The following is a 613-nucleotide window of genomic DNA, read 5'->3' on the forward strand; positions in this document are numbered from 1 at the left end:
CCCCCGCCGCATGGCCACGCCTCTTCCACCGCCCTCACATTCCCGCACATGCGCAAAAGACAAGGTAGGGCACCCAGTGCTCCAGCGGAATAAGGCGTCCGTCTTCCCACGCTTCCCCCAGTCGTTCTGTCACGCCCCCATGCCAGACAGCCTTGTCTTTGTGGGAAGACAGAACCTGATTCCAGCCCCCAAATCAGGGCGCCCACTCCCTGTTCACAGCAGGGTGTATGAGGTTGCCCCCCCCGCTCGACTGGAGACTGAACCCAGGGTTTGCACTGAGCTACGTTTTAAACCCTTTTTAAAATTTTAATTTTGAAAGAGTCTCACTAAATTGCACAGGCTGGGCTGGGACTAGACATCCTCCTGCCTCAGCCTCCCAGTATTGGAATGACAAGCATGTACACCACACCCAGCGGGGCGTCTGTGTGTCTCAGAGAACTCCCTCCTTTGTCCCACAACCTGGGCCCTGCTGGGGACAGGGACCCTGAGTGTGGTCCTGCCATATCCAATGGCTCAGAGATATTAGGGCCAGAGGTGACACTTGGGAGTGGAAAATGGTCTTCCTGGCCCCCTAAGGGTCCCCAGGAGTCCTGGGGCTGAGTGGCCCCCAAAG

This window comes from Fukomys damarensis, unplaced genomic scaffold (assembly GCF_012274545.1).
Source record: "Fukomys damarensis isolate Sample0158 unplaced genomic scaffold, DMR_v1.0_HiC HiC_scaffold_37, whole genome shotgun sequence".
NCBI lineage: Eukaryota > Metazoa > Chordata > Mammalia > Rodentia > Bathyergidae > Fukomys > Fukomys damarensis.